This window comes from Etheostoma cragini, chromosome 18, assembly GCF_013103735.1.
Source record: "Etheostoma cragini isolate CJK2018 chromosome 18, CSU_Ecrag_1.0, whole genome shotgun sequence".
Lineage (NCBI taxonomy): Eukaryota > Metazoa > Chordata > Actinopteri > Perciformes > Percidae > Etheostoma > Etheostoma cragini.
The window spans coordinates 16,652,608-16,669,332 of record NC_048424.1 but is presented as its reverse complement, the minus strand read 5'-3'; the positions used below and the strand labels follow the sequence as shown (position 1 = coordinate 16,669,332).

At 39.6% G+C, this 16,725-nt stretch overlaps 1 long non-coding RNA gene across 1 annotated transcript in view; it reads left to right on the top strand.

Moving 5' to 3' along the window:
• Positions 1–15,074: 15,074 nt before the first annotated feature.
• The window catches only part of LOC117961378, a 13,239-nt gene continuing 11,588 nt past the window's right edge, over positions 15,075–16,725 (top strand). Inside the window, exon 1 of the long non-coding RNA XR_004660393.1 lies at positions 15,075–15,211. This is a non-coding gene — a long non-coding RNA (uncharacterized LOC117961378). The remainder of the gene's footprint in view (positions 15,212–16,725) is intronic.

Genomic DNA, 16,725 nt, shown 5'->3' with positions numbered 1-16,725 from the left:
GACTAACCCCTAATTGAAGAATCAGGAGATAGAGACTTCAGGGACCATGACGATGACTGACTAAATGCCGATTTAAATTCCCTAAAGCTGCGCTCTTTGATTTATGTGCTGAACTGGGTCCAGTAGAGAGGGCAACGCACCGGAACCATGCCATCCAGGTCCAAGTACAGATTATCTCATCTCTAGGGGCCACTGGCGGTTTCCAAATTGAAATGGCAGACCGTTAAGTGTTTTATATAAATATTACATATAATCTTCAACTTTATTGCTAAGGCTTGTTTGGATATACTATATAGTTCTGTTCATATCTTATCATATTGGTCTGGTATATCACTGCCGTCCAGAGTGCCATAATGCGTTTTGGACAATATTATTAATATTAATGTATAAATACAGTAGCTAGTCTATAGATCAGGTTTACATACACTGTGCGGGAACAGGTCGAAATTACAATTCAATTTGCAGCAATTCCCGAGTCTGACAAGTGTTTGATATGTGATCATGATACGGCGTAACTAAAGAGCAACTGCCAGGGTCATTAACACACTGATCAGCATTCAGGTGCTTTGCATTGACCTTTTATGGTTACACATGGGCGTGTACAGGGCGGGGAAAGAGGCAGATTCACGTGTGCACACTTGGGTGATCAGTGATTTATAAAGGGAACACTGCTAACAGATGTGCGTACGCACGGTTTTACAAATCAGATTTTTTTGTTTTTGTTTGTTATTTTTGGCTTTTGGGCATACGTACACTTTTTGTAAGGATCCTACGTAGAGTTTTATAGATGGGACCCCAGGTTTTTGCCACTTAGCTGTAGGCCTACTACAGTTGTTCTACATGTATAGACTGTGTACTGTGGAAATATATAATTTAAGAAAATCTATGGATTGCATGTCATTAATGTCATTGAACAAAATCCAGGGTTTTACAGAGTACATCCTTAACATTCAGGTTGGGATGAAACATAACATTAGCTCAACACAGTCAAATGCCATTTTTCCGTTCATAAAAATTATTTGGCAAAGGAAGTTAAAGCTGAAATGTTGAATTGTGGGATAACATTTGGAAATAAAATGATTATGTGAAATGAGTATTCTTCTGTATGCTGATGACATAGGTTTACTGTCACCCTCTGAAGACAATAAGCAGTGGATGCTCACCTATAGTTATGATAGGTGTAATAAATGGAGATTGGTTATCAATACAAAACTGAAGTAATTCACATAATTTGCATCTATGAGTTTAAAATTGGGTCACACAAGCTGAACTTTGCAGACTCATAACTATCTAGGTTTCTATATTGATGAAGTTAGGAATTTTAGAAAAGGTGTTTAGGTTTTTTGCTGAGTCAGCATGTCAAGCTTTGGGAGCAAGATCTGAAAGATATTATCTCAGTAACCTTTTCCACCTTATCACACGGATTCATGCATAGGGTGTCCCATGCAACATCCACCTGTGGTAAAAGACTGAAGGCAAGTATGCTGAACATGTGCCGGTCTGCAAAAGAGAACCATATACTGTATATGTCACATGCACCTCACTTCACAACTAAAAGATTGCTGTGCCATGGATTCAGAAAGTAGAAAGAACGTCCTCCAAATCCCAGTAAGAAAAGGTTGATTTTCCTGGTTGAATTTGAGGGAGGCTTTAAAATGCAAAAGGCCATGATGAGTTCATGATATATTCTGGAAACAGGTCATGGTAGAGTAGCTTTATGAGCAGATGACAATCTCAAATGATGAAAAAATATCTGGACTCGGAGCAGGTAAAACACTCCTCAAATTAAAATGCATGAGACCACCTCTTGAATCAAAATTAGGAGATTTAAGAGCTCGGTGATTGAAAGGAAGATATCTGATGAGTGTGAGGAGTCCGTCAGAGACAAAGTTTAATGTAGAGTTCTGGGGACTAATGACCTTTTGACCAGAGCTCTTAAATAAATACGGTTCTGAACATTTCTCAACCGGAACAAGAAAAGTGGGTTCTGGCCTTGGACAGAGGTTTGATAGAGCTTCAAGGGAGGGTTGGGGATCTGAAGTTTTTGGAGGTTGACCCATACGGACTAAAAGTTAGAATATTATAAGATTGGTTGCATTGATTTTGATCATTCTTGATCAGTCCAAGTTGTGTAAGTCTTACAGTGCACTACTGACCTTGTGCCGCTGACCATGTTGTCGTTTCATTCCCAGTTTTGAATCTTCCAGTGGCTAAGGCTAGGTAGTAAACTCTAGTTTAAGCCCTGGGCGGTTCACACAGCATGCTGTAGGTTACATGTCTCAAAGTTGGGAACACACACCCTTATTTATGAGGAGGTAACTACCACATCCACCACTTGTACAGTATCAGATTAAAAAGACCATCTTTTATGCAAATTTACGTAGCTCAACTAGTTTACTTTGTGCTGCAATATTACATTAGTTGGTGTTTCTATGGCAAAAAATACAACCACTGATGCGTAATGCAGGTTACTAACTTATCAACATTGTTTGCCGCTGATTTGTGATGTGTTGGTCTGGGAGCAGATGTTTATGTTATAAAACACAACTTTTCAACCAGTTATGTAATATTTCCAATAATATATGTTCACAATAATACCCCCATGTCACTGAAATAAGTCACTAATGCGTTAGACGTACAGTTTTAGCACATTTTAAACATCCACACTGACAATCACTTTTGTTATATCATATTATTAACACATAATAAGACACAGATACCAACACGTTCTGACAGAGTCAGCTGATCCCAGAGCAGAGTGGGTAGATTGATCTGCTATACATAAATAGCAATTGATTTTGTTAGACCGCTGTGGGAGAAAGTCTTTCATTTTGTTCTACACAACGCCACACATTTCCACATTCGGTGTGGAAAGGAAGTCAAGACACAAAATAACAGAGGTCAGTACTAAAACACTGGGCCGTACCTTTAAACTTCATTCAATGAACAGGGTTCAATACAGCAACAAAAGACACACACAAATATTCAGGTTCTTCACTGATTATCTTTAATCATGCACTAATATTTATCACATTGTATGGTTTGTGTAAAGTATTTTGTGTTTTTTTTTAATCCATGTAGAGCGCTATAAATATACATTTTACCTATTGTATCAGAAGCAGCTGTCTGCCATGTGGAAGTTTATGGAGCCGGATTTCAACTCTATCTAGTGTGAGTGATGAGCTGAGAAAAGAGTGCCATGCCATCTCACATCTGGAGGGCAGACCACGGAGAAGAGCAGACACCCTTTACCTCCAACCTCAAAGAGCACACACATATCTCGAAGCTGCTCAGACCTGCACTGTCAATGATTTGCAATTCCTGTTATTACATCTTGCATCTTATAGGTTATAGGTTTGGCCGTCTTTTCTTAATGTGTACTTAATAAGTTAACTAAGATCTGAGATCAATGAATGGGACAGCAACGCTAACAAAGTCTAAAGGGTGAAAAACACTATTGTAAGCATTCATCAATAACTCTTTATGTTATGTATGTGCTAAAAAAATGAACTTAATTTGGTACTGATATAGGACTTTCCTAAAGAAAAAATTAAAGTAAATTTGTATTGATGGATTGATTATTGGAAATTGTATTCCTCATTCTGAGATTTGTTGACCATAGGAAAATATATATAACACCAGCGTTATCCTTGGGCAACGTATACAGCATCTTTCTATTTAATCTTGGCTTCCAATGATGTCAGGGTCATCTCTGCCATCAGTGACACATTATGTTTGTTCTGTACGTAGAGGAAGAGTTTGGACAGCATCCATGCACTGCACATTCCCCGAAAACAAAATCCTTCCTCTCTCACATAACCATGTCACACTTAGTCCTAAGCAATTGATAATTTCAAAAAGTGTGTCATGGCTGCCAGGAAGGGTTTCACCACCATCAAAGCTGATGCATGCTGGTATCCTCTTTCTTAAGCTTCACACAGTCTGCTGCTAACAAACTCAGCTTCTATGCCCCCTTCTTTAGTATGAACTCACCATCCTCAGGGTCTGTCTGTTGAAGATGATTTTTCTGCAGATACATGATAACTGGATTATAGTCCCATTACATTGGATCGCATTCAGAAAGCTACGCATGCTTTGCAATGGTTAGATATTAATTTTTGGATCGGCAAGGGATACCTAAATGCATGTTTCGACTGTGTCCATGTTTTGGCAAGTCGTTTGCACAGCATAGTCAAAGCACTTGTGTTAACAGCAAGACCCTGTATTTTGACTGCGGTAAACAAAGGAGGAACATATTCTACGTCTGCAAAATCCCTTCTATAAATGATCTAGATTCCATGACATGATTATGTGATTATATGGGAGTTAGGTTTCATTTACAGTGGCGTATGAACTAATAACTCAACCATGGCTGTATGTGTAGCTCCTGCTCCCTACCTGGCTCAGTATAATTAAAGAGGATCATCGAAGCTTGTAATACAATAATGATAACTGATTGTATTGCTGCTATCCAGTTGTGATACATGAGCAGCTCTAATGCGACACCTTGATGATCAGTTAGAGGAGTAGTGGAGCACTGTGCAGATCATCCTGTATTGTCCAAAGGGACTTGGCATGATAGAGAGTGTAATAGCTCCAACCAGCTTCTCCGCCCCGAAGAGGTGAGGGGAGAAGACACTAAATAATGTTTCCTTCTTCCTTACCTCTCTGGTTCATTTAGAAGCAGAGACTAATTTTACTCAGCCTCTCTGGGTCTTTCAGCTTTTTTTTTCTAATTTCGCTGCTTGCAAGTGGAATCGCAGAGAGCTCCATCTGTTTAAGGTAACACACACATCAATAAATCTTAGCTTGACATCATCTACTAAGGCTTTCTCAAGACAAGAGTGGAGCCTCATTGGGACACACCTGCCCTTGCAAATGCTTACAAAGATTTAAACTTTGCAATGGTGTATGTGCATGAACATGTGCTGATATGGGAGTACATGAGTGTTCAGTGTGTGGGTGGGAATTGCATCTCCACGCTCAAGCTGTTACAATGGGTATTTTGTGCAGAGCAAGCTTTCATCACCCGAAACAACTGTTTCTAGGCCATTGACGAACACATTCAGTGATGCATGATTTTAATATCATTGTCCCTGTGTGGAAGGACTAAAGAGCAGTGTGTGTTCCCATAATTAGGGCTTCTATGAATCTGAGAGTATCGTTTGCCCTTTCCCCCTGCTAGGATCATTATCCACATTCTTTAGCAATGTCGAGCTCTGCTGTCTGCGTGATGGATTCATCCCAGATTACTTCTTCTGTTTCCAAGACTTCATTTCTAGAACTAAAACTTAATACTATGGCTACTGTTCTGTAAATTATTATTAGCAATAATGCTAGCAATTGGTGTAAATTTCCAGCCAATTTGCAACACTAAAATACTGGTTTCATGTAAAACAGTTTTGTACTGTAGTTAGCCATGCGTTGCGGGCTGCTTAACTTGGAGAACCAGGACATAGGCCCTAAACTGTATGCTGATGTTTTATATTACAGGACATTACAGTATTTTTTGTAAACTGAGTGTTGACTGGGGAAATTGGAGTACTGTCAGAAGTTCGATAAATTGAGGCTAATGTAGCCTCAGCGTAAATTCTTTCAGGAACACCTAACTTTTGTTGGTGAACTGCTTATCAGTTCAGCTGTTATCTTAATAAATACACTTTTTTGCTGTCTAGTCTCTCCTGATTGAAATGTAGCTCAGCCTAAATTCTTTCAAGAAGACCTAATTTAATCAATGCTCTCTTCCTAAATAGAATCAGCTGGTGGAGGCGTTCACCTTCCTGATTAACCAATCAGAATTGTACACAAATTACACGGGACAATCACAGAGTCACAACCCTCCTTTATAATATCTGTTTCTCCCTGTGCTGTTCAGTTGTTGTTGCAGGCAAAGAGTTCTACCCTCCACCCCTCCAACCCCCCTTCCACCTCCAGTCATCTACTCCAGCTGACCGGTGCGGTCTGGTTTTCGGGTTCATTTGGTGCCACCACCGGTGTCTAGATTCCATTGAGGGGGTCTGATGGGTCTCTACCCCTATATAGATATACAAAATATTTGTATAGCGATGGAGTCTAATTGCCAAAGACTTTTAACATTTTATTGAGTTGTATAATAAACCTCATTTGCATATTTGAAAACATGACTCTCCTGATTGACCTGCTTTTCTTTAAAAAATACAGAAATAATTTGCCATCATTTGGATAGGACATTTTCCAGAAGAGAATGCACAATTTAGATGACATGTACTAAACACCATCAAGTGTTCTTCATCAACATCCATCGGGTCTCACATCTACAAATTAAATAGTAATTAAAACATTATTCATATTGCCAAGAATGATTGATATTACACTGAACTTGTCTTCCTAGGGACTTAAATATGTTGTTTATCAGTGAGGCTTAGCTTTGAATAGCCAACACAGTATTACTTTTGGGTTTGTTTTATAAACATATTTGAAGAGCCTAATACTATGACTTGTCTTATTTGATGGCTTTGAATGGTGCAAAAGTGGTTTTCTTCAGTTCTTAGGAAGTATAACATTACATTGAACATTGTGAGAAGGCTGATCTTTTCTTCTTAATACTCTGATAAAAAAAAAACTGCACTTGAGCCTTGAGGCAGCTGATTATGACTACAGTAGGTGTTCCAGTGTGATTTTTTATTTTTTATTTTTATCAAGACAAACTGTCTGGATAATACCAATATCAAATATGTTGGCCCTGTAGTCTGATAAGTTTGAATGTGTCTCTGATTGGTCTGGCTTATATAAAAATTACAGTGTAAACAAGCTGCTATCTCAGAATTATTTAAACTACTTAAGTTACAGGTAACTGAAATGGGGCACACCTTGTAAAGTTGCTAATAAGCACAAGAAAACCATGTATAATTGGGGAAAGTATATGGTTAGTCAAAGTTAAGGCAGGACATTGGGCTGTAAGCTGTGCTGGATGTTTTAATTTTACCCTTCACCTACATTCTCTTTTCCGTATAAATTTGGCTAACCTAGGGTTTGTTTCCAGCCCGTATGATTGGACACTGAATTAGACCTCCTGTTAGAAACAAAACCACATTCCAAGATTTCTGATTTCTGAAGATTTCTGTTTGAACACAATGTTCTTCAACCGACAGAACCAAAGAACAGAGCTAAACAAATGAATAAATAAAATAAAACAAAAAATGTTACAAATGGTAGAACACTCAAAAACCAATGCTCTGAAGTAATTCAGGATTCATCAGGTAAACAAGTAGGCGGTCAAAATAACGGCGGCAGCATCAGTGACGTCAGCCATTGGTGTGTGGACTGTCGTTTTGAAGCCAGCTGTTTCCTTTTTGGCCGTCACCATCTTGCCATTTTGGAGCCCAAACTGAACAACAACAGGGTGGAACTGGGAGGATAATGCGGCCAAGCCGGTGTTGTATATGGTTGCAATGGCACTATGCTAAGCTAAAGGCTAAATGCAAAACCCTTCTGAAGCAAGTCATCCAGCGGAGATTTACCGACTGGTAAACACGGACCTCCTGGTCCTAGATAACGCTAGTGCTACCTAGTTAGCCTTGGTTGGTGAAGTGCTACAGAACGCTGAACAAGACATTTTCATGCAACCAAAATGATTACCAAAAAACACACACTGAGAGGGTCAAAGTTTACGATGAAAACACAAGCATCAAGGAACAAGTGAAGGTCTATTTTAATGTCCACAGGGCCGTGGTCAGCATTGCTAAGCCTCTGTCCTGATTCACAGGTCCTATAGCATCCCCTGTGTTGTTCTTTATTTTAAAATAAGTCAGACCATAATTTACTAAACTGACTTATGCTGTATTGAAGAAGAATTTAAACTAGCAATTGAGACCATCTATTCATTAGGAAAATGTCAAGTCAGAAGAAGGCTCATTTTCTCTTCTACTTCTATAGAAGCAGGCTTCTCTTTGGAGCCAGTGGAGTTGCCACCCTGCTGGAAGTTAGACAGAATGCAAATTTAAGGCACTTCACATCGGCTTCACTTTTCAGGCCCGGAGGTGTCCACTTGGGTAGACATCATGCACATGTAATTGCATAGTTAGAGGTATAGTTATCACAGGCTTGAGAGATTTTCCATGAAATGTGCAGTTGCCAGAAAGTCACTACTCACAAGACAGTAAACTGCTAGCTTTGTGCAGCAGAGAGCTAAGTCACTTGTACCTTGAGATGACTGATCACTTGTCATGCAGATTATGTGGTGCTATTGTTTATTGTTCATTGGTTTTTACAGTGTTTGTGTTAATTTGCATTCTGGATCCCTAATTCATTGCAAAGTAAGGTGTATTGGAGTGGATGCATGTGATGTAAAAGGAAATTAAACTGAATTTTAAAACTGTAAAGAAATTCAAAGTTTGCCTCTCCATGTGGAGGTTTTGCAATTTGAAACTATTCTGACAGCACGGGTTCTTTTGTTCAACAATCGCAGTGAAAGTTGTTGAAGTTGATATTCTCCCGTTCATCGCAGTGTCAGTATTAGTAGTAGTAGTAGTAGTAGTAGTAGTAGTGGTAGTAGTTGTAGTAGTAGTAGGGGCCACTAAAGACGTACATTTCAAAATCTTACACACAATTAATGTGGTTTGTTGGTTCCTAAAGCAGACAGGCCACCAAGCTCATCAAAGTCTGGAGAAATTACCTTTAGTTGAAGAGTAGCTAACTTATGCATTTCCAAACCCTAACAGTAAATGTAACCCAAACAAGAGGTGAGTTGTTCAATCTGACCCAGACCAGAGTTGTTTGACCATCCAAAAACCAATGAGCTCATCTCATGAATTGCTACAGTTTTGATATTTAACCCAATGTGTCCTTAATTTTTTGAGCAGTGTGCACATTTTATTTTAAATTTTTTAGCTACTGAACTATTTGTAAATCTATGCATTGCCATTAAAGGTTGCACAGACGTCCACGTTTCCCAATACAACAAATGAAGCCAACTGACTTTGGTGGTAGATTAAAAAACTTTCTGATGACTCTGCTATGTGACTATTGCAGCTAACTTCTATGCACCAACTGTGTGCTAATTCAAAGAAACATGCCACTGTAAAGGTAAACCACATATCTCCAGTTTAACATTTTTTTAAACCCTGAGAAAAGCACAGTCTTGACTTAAATAAAAAAGACCGGAGGCTGAGGAAAAATCTGAATATCTGCCACCGCTAATGTTGGCTGCCTTTTCTAGTAATGTCCGATATGGAAATGTGTTCCTGAAAGTGAAAGATTTCTATTTGAGATTAGGTTACCCCAAAGAATATGAATGTTAAATGGGGTATGGGACACATTATATCTATATCATCTCTAATATGTTGAAGCCTATTTAGAGATCTGTTTGAATAAGGTACTTCTTCATATTTCAGAAAGGACAATATGCAAAGTGTTAATTAAGTCCTCTCTCTTTTTAAACTACTATTTCAGAGCTGGCTTACTAAAAGTAATGACACCGGGAGAGTATAATAGACTTTTAAGTGGTCTGGACATTCAGACTGAACTGGACCCCTGCTTTAATTTTACAGTATGACATTGCGGAGATGGGTTAGAAGTGAAGAGAGATTTGCACAGCTTAATGACCCTCTATAAATAGAAGAATTACCTTGCAGAACCCAGACCAATCACTACTGCATCCATACGCTTAATATATCTAAGCTCTCCCTGTGGACAAGTGAATAATGATTATTAAAATTGGCCAAACTGTCTTAATACGGGAATTTCTTATAAGGTTCACAGGACTACAAACATACTGGTTAACATAATCCCCAGAGGCTCTCAGGTAAAATCTGCACTGCAGATTTTTTACAGAAGCACATTTTTTATTAAGATCAAGAGGAACGTGGCATTCACATTAAATAGAAGGAGAGCTGAGAGCTACATGTGTGTGCCAGGTGCACACACAATTACATTGCTGGGGACACTGATACGTTCACGTTTCGTGACACAATTTATTTAACTGCCGACTAATCCACCATGAAGACCATCATTTTGCTACTTTTGACACAACTAGTCAAGGGAAAATTACCAATTTGTAAAGAGGTCGATGCCAGCGGCTTTATGAGATGATCTTACTTCAAAAAAGAGATGATGGGGACAAGACAGAGCACTGGCCATTGCATGCAGAAGCCTGCTGAGCGAGCTGGATAAAAAGGAAATAAACCATCAACTTTCACTAGCAGGTTGTCTGTGTGCTGAACACTCCCCAGAACCACCTCCTCCCACTCCCTCTCACTGAGCACACTGTATGTCCAGACCCCATCTGGTGCCCGACGGCTGATTCTTCACATCCTGCTGCATTGTCTCCCTTTGGCCAATGAAACAAACAGTATTTTCCCACAGGAGTGCTTTCCCTGCTTGGATCAAAACCAACCCAAATGGAAATAAAATGGAACAAAACAATGCATCCGGCAGTATCTCTCCAACACATACCATCTCTGCATCTAAAGCATCAATAGCCTGCACACATTGTGATTTGGAGTAGAAACTAAACCATTTCAGCTTTAATGTCCCTGCTGAGGTTTGGTTATGGTTGCCAGCTAATGCATAGTTTATGACCTAAAGGGGAAAGAGTCCAGCCTATGGGGATGGGAGGATCGTCTGCCATGGCGGGGGTCAACTTAAATCCTCAGGTCAACGTGTTTATTTCCCCCAAGGTGCCTATCATGATTTTACACACTCCTATCTCGTGAGGTTATAACACTAGCTACATGACAATGGTGGGATTATGTAGAGACAGAGCTCCTACAACTGACTGTACAGAAAATATGCTAATAATCTGCTTTAAGGTCAAACTTGCAATGTGTTTTTGGGTTGAGATACATGTATGTTTACTCATTTAGTTAGATAAATAAAATTCCTCTGAGGCATTACTTTGTTACACATTCATCTAAAGCTGGTTCTTAGGGGTTTGGATTTTGTAGATCCAGACTGGATAAAAAAAGTGTTATGTCTTTGGGCAATGAATCTATAATTATGATTCTATAAATCAAGGGAAATTATGTCAGATTTAAGCTAGTGGCATTCTGAGTATTTAGCATGAAAGCTAACAGTGTAATGCAGCCTGGAACTCCAGTGTCTTTTCGTAGATTTGCACAATAATTCCACAACAATTTATTCACAGTAGAACAGTTATCTTTTAGTATGAAAAGGTATTCGTAACGTAAAAGGTTTCTGAATTTGTCAGAGGTGAATCTATAAATGCACTGCGTGGTGATGTCTGTGTGCATGCGACCCAGCACCATTGCTGATGTACATCCTCGGATCATGTCAGATCTACAGCCTTTCCTTTCATACAGTAGCCCCTGAAATGTGTTACTTTTCTGCTAAATACAATACACTAACATGAAACAGTTGAGCCAAAATAATGATTTAACAGAGTCAGTGTAATAAATAATGTGTAATTCTCATTTGAGCCTTTGAAGCATTATAAGATGTGCACCCAGGGCGCATTGGGCATTGATGGATAGGTTTTATTGGGTATTTACATATTTAATTTGACCGATTGACAGGAAATTGACAGGAATTGATGAGGGGAGAAAGCCAGTTTACTCGGCCATTAAATAACACTAACCTGATACAAGTGCTCCAAAGTTAGCAATAACTACTTACAGTTATACTTGTACTTGAGTAAACTAGTCAATTACTCTTTCCTTTCTTTTACGTACATGCTCATGGTATGCACATGATGAATAGATTCTGTATTCAAAAACACACAGACACACACAGACACACACACACACACTCATATTGTCATCATGTTTTTTCATCGGAGATTTCATTGCTCTCCACACATAAAACCATTACTGGTTTTGTTGAAACGAATTCCTATCGCCACCCTCAGAAGATTGTGTATCTTTGAATGTCAGTCATCCTCAGTCTTGAGTTATACAGATTTGTGTTCTATGTGCTCACATAGTCTATGTATTTATATAAACATTTCACAATATGAAAACAGCTTTCTCTCACTAATGTTTTCTGTGTCAGTAGTGCACTCTTTCACCTTATTTCTGACAGTTCCCAGCTACTTGACTCCCCACATCGTCAGTGCAATGAGGTCACACACTTCCCTGGGTGCTTGCCAGCCAAACGTGGCAGGGCTCCCGAGTCAAAGTGAGGTTGCATCACAGGGGGAGGGCGTGGGAAGGGCGTGGGAAGGAGGCCCCCGGTCTTCTGCACTGACACTGAATAATTGAGTGGGCCTGACTGTAGCTTCTTGCTCCACAATCACCACTCTACCAGCAAGGGCCCATAGGCACACTTCACAGTTTCAGGGAAATGAAGCTGAAAACCTTAAAGTCTCTTCAAAGGCACACATGTGTTGTACTGCTTTGGTGTGTTTATTACACATGGTGTTTATAGGGGAGCAGCTTTAACTTGGGCTGGAGAGGTGTGAGAAATCAAGAGAGAAAGAGAAAAAGGAGCAGCAACATGCCACGTTGACAACTTTCTTACCCTTCCACTCAAGGCCAGTGGGATGGATTTACTGAGTGGTTTAGAAACCTTTGAAATTAATATAATTTTAAACAAATTCAGTCTGTGAGAAGTGGCAAATAGCTTAGGGGATTAGAATGTTTTAATTTGTAAAACAAATGGCTGGAACGAGAGACAGAAGCTGCGTGAATGCCTTCTCAATCCACAACTGCCTCACTTTGCAAATGAAAATGGCTTTATAGAAGGTTATATGGGGTTGACTCCAAGTCAAACTGAAACAAACTCTTTATTCACAAGTTCTAAAGGTAAAGAAGGGAACTTGTTAGCCTGAATACTAAAAACGTTATCAGTGAGGCTGTCCTAACTACAGAAATGCCTGCATCCATAGTTTGTTAAAATGCCCAAAACTAAAATCTATGTGAAGGGACTTTTGGTGGAACATGTGGATGCTCAAAAGTAGTTTTAGTTGTCAACAGAAACCTCAGATTGGACAGATAGTCAGGCTAGCTGTCTGGATTTACCCTGCAGAGATCTGAGGAGCAGTTAACCATAGTCCTCAGAAATCCACCTGAGGTAAGAACGCAACACAGAGACAGAGAAAGGGGACGGACATCAGGCCGAAAATCAGGGACATCTAGAGGAATTTTTGGCGGCACTGGAGCGATCCCGGTAGTAGAACGTCGCGGATATGGACTACATTTTGAATAAACCAGGATGCTTCAAACACCCCTGCCTTAGGTTTTGAATGACTATTGTTCCTTAGCCAAGTAGTTTATGTGCCTACAACTTTCCCACATCAGTGGTAGATCAGACAGCAGTCATGTGGATCACTTTTGTAGTGCCCATCTTTTATCGCATTTGACTATGTATTCATGACTGCCTTTTGGAAAGCACTGACAATGGATATGGTCCTGCAGATAGAGGTTCCAGACCATGTGGGGCGATTTGGAAGTCCATGTCAAGGAATACATGTTGTCCGTTAGCTTGGGGTACCTCTTAGCACTTGATGCTTCCACAAGACACACAATGTTCAATGTCACCCTTGTTTGTTTAATCAAGATGGTGAGATGTCACTGATGATCAACGTTGCATCTTATCAGATGGGGCCAAGCAATTCAGATCTAATCAGTAGGCATTAATGTTTTTCGCTTCATCTGACAAAAGGCAAGACAAAGGAGGCCAGGAGATTCAGACAAGCTATTTTTCTTTAGCCAATCTTCTGTGGCAAAATGCAATCGCACATGAATTCACACGGAAACGTTAAGATTAATGTGTAAGCGACAGAACACTGTGGCAACGCTCACTGCTGCTGTCAAGATGCTCGTAATGGTCGCATCCTTTTTATTGTATTTGTTGATGATGTAAGCAGCAGAGTAGGGTAACAATATTTGAGGAAGAGCAGATCCTTGGTTCCCTGTGTGTGCCGACAGAAAGCAGTGGCCTCATGTCACCCTCTCAAGTCCTTAATCCTCACATCTTATTATTCATCCTGTCTGGGTTCAGACTATATTCCATTTTCTCCTTAAACAGATGCAGTGAACCCAGTGATCAATTTTTCACGTCTTTCTCATTGACAATATCTAACGCTACAACTTAGGTCGATGTCTTTGCTCTATGAGGCTTGAGGTACTAGAGAACGTCAGAAAGACACATATATTTTTACAAAGAGAAAATGACGTACTGTCAGCAGCACAGCAAGGTGATAGAAATCACTCATTATCATCCAATGGACAGAATGGCATCTAGAAAATATAGTCAAGTTTTCTACTTCTAACAAACTGTCCACATTCACAGAGATCAATTTGCTAATATGTTTTCTTACTTACTTTAAAGGATAAGTAGCCATGCAGAATGACTATGCTATTTTGACTAGTTTTTATTGAAACTGCTTTTAACTAATATGTAACTTCACAGTTATGTATTTGGATCATAATTAATAAGAACCTGTTACATGCCATAAATCAATGATTTATCAGCACAAACAAAATTTCATTCACCTCTATTGCACTGGGGGCAGAATTTTAATTAAACAGAAATACTATTTTTTTTATTATTTTATTTTTTTTTACACACACTCCAGCGCTGTGGAGGAAGGTCTGGCTATACCACACACTGTTCCTGGATGGGAGAAAAACCTGCTCTGGTTTATTGGCATTTCTTTAAACCAATCACAATCGTCTTGTGCGGTGCTAACTACTGGACGGAGCCCGGTGCCTCTGCTAAATAGTTACATTTATCTCAAGAAGGAACTTGTTTTGGTGGAACGTTCAAAAGTAGTTTTAAACATGCAACAGAAAACTCAGATTGGACAGATAGTCTAGCTAGCTTTCTGGATTTACCCTGCAGAGATCTGAGGAGCAGTTAACCATAGTCCTCAGAAATCCACCGGAGGTTAGAACGCCAACACAGAGACAGAGAAAGGGGACCGACATCCGGCTGAAAATGAGGGACTACCGGCAGCACCTTAACAATCCTGGAAATGAAACATTGTTGATATAGATTACCTAAAACCTGATAGTTGCATAAAGTCATTGTTTGGTCATGTAGACAATGTATGTGTAAACACAACATATGACATATGTTAGCACCTTAAAAAGTTATTTTAACATGTTAGGATACAATTTACACATCCAGCATACACAGGGCTAGCCTAGGAATTTATACGCACCATAGCGGCAGCACATGTAATTTGCAGCCAGGGTCAGTCTAGTAACTCTCCGTTGGCTTGCGAGCTAGGAAAAAAACAAATTCTGGTCAGGCCAATCCCATCGTGTATCGAGTTGGTAGGCGGGCTAAACATAATGATGGTGGAGTTGGGTCATTCATAAAAAAGGAAGATATGTTTGGAGTTTTGCCAACTGAATACGGCAAACGTTAATTCTTTCAACTAGCGTGCTCTGGTCGGTTGAAGCGCTCTCCTATTGTGTTTAGAGGGAATTTGAAAGACAACCGCTTATCCCGAATCATTGTCTGGCCATCTGATGAAAGTAAGTCTAACTTTCTCCATCTTTTAGCTCTGTTGGCCTCCACCAACTGCTCAGATTAACTATCTGTCTTATTAGCTGCTAAATGCTGTACTACTGTCGGTTCACCAGCTAATTGTGAAGTTTGTCTGCAGCAGTTTGTTGCTGAGCAGGGAGTGATCAGGGTTAGGTATAGGGATTTCCACTGAAAAAACTCTGCCTGTAGGTACTGGAAACAAGCTTCAGCTGCTGTAAAAATGAACCGAAAAATAAAGTTGTGGGCCATTTAACCCAAAGAATGCTCTGAATGGTGCTAAAATGCTCTGTAGAGCTAAGGGGAATTGCAGTCTTCAGAGCGTTGAGGACTTCAAGAAGAACTCAGTCCCAACTGCCCCCATCACCCTCTCTGACTCCACAATTGACACTGTGGAGTCTTTTTACTTCCTGGGAACTATCATCTGCCAGGACCTCAAGTGGGAGCTGAACATCAACTCCCCCATCCCTCTACCAGTGTTTTTAATTGATTTGTAATTAACCAAAAATCTCCAGTGCCTCATATTTTTTCACGTTAAAGTTGTAGTTAAAATCCCTGTTTTTTTTTTAATTTTAAACACAAAAACAAGCACCCGTCCAATTTGAAATGCATTTGACTAACTTTTTTCTGTGTGGGTATTCCGCCTTTCTCCACGGCCATGGTTTACTTAGGCATAATTGAATTATTCATCAACTTCCTACTTTTTTAATTGCCGTGGCCCAGTTAGTGTGAATGGATGGGGTTTGGGACATTGAGATGATAATGACACTACAGTTGCAGTTGGATTATTAACCTCCGGGTGTAACCCTGTTACAGTAATTACATGAGCCTCTGTGGGAATTTTAAGTGAGTCTTATGTTGCCCCACCCAACTGTGTTTAAAAAAAAAAACCGCTTCATCACACTCCTCACACTTTGACTTGAAGTGTTGGAAAATGACAGTTGTCTGTAACGTGACAGCATGAAATAGTTTCCATTGTGCTGAGGGCAGCAGCAGAGACAATAAGAAAGGAACGTGGACAGACACTTGAACCATGCGTGGCGTTTGATTGACAGTGAAGAAGTCAGACATCTTTCTTTACGTCTCTATGTGTAGCTTCAAGCAGGGATCACATTCCCAACCCTCAGCCTTTCAAGTGACTCTCCCTGCTCCTTCACACTGCATGGTCATCCTAAGTGAACAAGAGTGAATTATACATTTATTTCATAATTAAGGCATAAACTGATGAATGTACAGTGTGATGTTATTTGTTGTAATTAATTCTGTACTATAAATTTCAGTATATATACATTATAT